The sequence below is a fragment of the Pan paniscus genome, chromosome 2 (assembly GCF_029289425.2).
Source record: "Pan paniscus chromosome 2, NHGRI_mPanPan1-v2.0_pri, whole genome shotgun sequence".
In the NCBI taxonomy this organism is placed as follows: domain Eukaryota; kingdom Metazoa; phylum Chordata; class Mammalia; order Primates; family Hominidae; genus Pan; species Pan paniscus.
Window position 1 is genome coordinate 101,104,368 of NC_085926.1, and position 1,238 is coordinate 101,105,605.

General features: G+C 29.6%; 1 non-coding gene across 1 annotated transcript; it reads left to right on the forward strand.

Annotated features, from left to right (window-relative positions):
- Positions 1–681: 681 nt before the first annotated feature.
- Positions 682–846, forward strand: LOC112439519 (U1 spliceosomal RNA). Its single transcript, XR_003027788.1, has one exon. It is a non-coding gene; the product is annotated as a U1 spliceosomal RNA (small nuclear RNA).
- The last annotated feature ends 392 nt before the right edge of the window (positions 847–1,238 follow it).

The following is a 1,238-nucleotide window of genomic DNA, read 5'->3' on the forward strand; positions in this document are numbered from 1 at the left end:
TGATGAATGCTGTATGCATCACTTTTATTAATTTTCTAATAAAGCAAACCCTTATTTCTATGCATCATTTAATGAAAACTGTTAGGTTTTAGTTTGGCTTTTAAGAGAAGTGGATTAAGCATTAAGCATTTGAATAAATCACATACGAATTTTTAAAAATAAAGTTATTAACATCATCATAAGCACAGATGATAAAAGGGAAATATCTACTTGCATTTCTGACTTTTTAAATGAACACTGAAAAGTAGAAGAACAATTTAAGACTTAAGAAATGATGGTTAAGAGGGTTAGCAGTTCAGACTTCTGGATATATTTTATGGAAGCTAACATGATCCTGAATTAATTTTCTTCAGAATCTGAGGGCCACATAGTGTTTGCCTTCCTCTGGACAATTTCTTTTTTGTTTTGGGCCATGAAATAATTCATAGATTCACACTATTGCAAAAAATTCTTATGCATAGTGGAAATAATTGTTATGTGGCTTATGCAATTAGGAACTTTAGAAAGAGTGAAGTCATGCTGATATAAGAGGATAAGTATTTATTTGATATTAGGTTCAATTGATAGTCTATCTTCTTTCAATTTTTAAATTTTCTTTTTCTTTTTTTTCTTTCTTATTTGGCTATTGTTTCTAGGTTCTATAATGACTTAGGCAAGTTTTTAATTAAAATATTGATTATTACACTTATCTGGAAGGGGAGATACCATAATCATTAAGGTGGTTTTTCCAGGGTGAGGCTAATCCATTGAACTCTGGGTGTGCTGACCCCTGTGATTTCCCCAAATGTGGGAAACTCCACTGCACAATTGGTGTTGGTGGAGGACTGTGTTCCTACTCTGCCTTGGTTTTATTTTTTCAATATTAAAATGAAATTTAAAACATAAAAAATAAAAATATTGATTATTATAAATGGGATATGAGACCTTTAAAACATCACTTTTGTGCTTACATAGCTATATTAAACAATAAGTTGTGTAAGAAACCAGCCCATGCAAAAAAGAATAGACAACTACCTCATAAAATTAAGGTTTTTATTTAGGCAAGAAGAAACGGTACCGTTTGGATTTTATCTAATATTGATGAAAATATCACTTAAAAATCTCAATACCATTAAGTTTTAACTTATTTGATCAATTGAACGTGAACCAAAAACAAACAAGAAAATCAATAAAATATCATGGGAAATAACTTAGTATGCAATTTAAAATTTACATTGTTAATGTAATGGTAGCAGTAT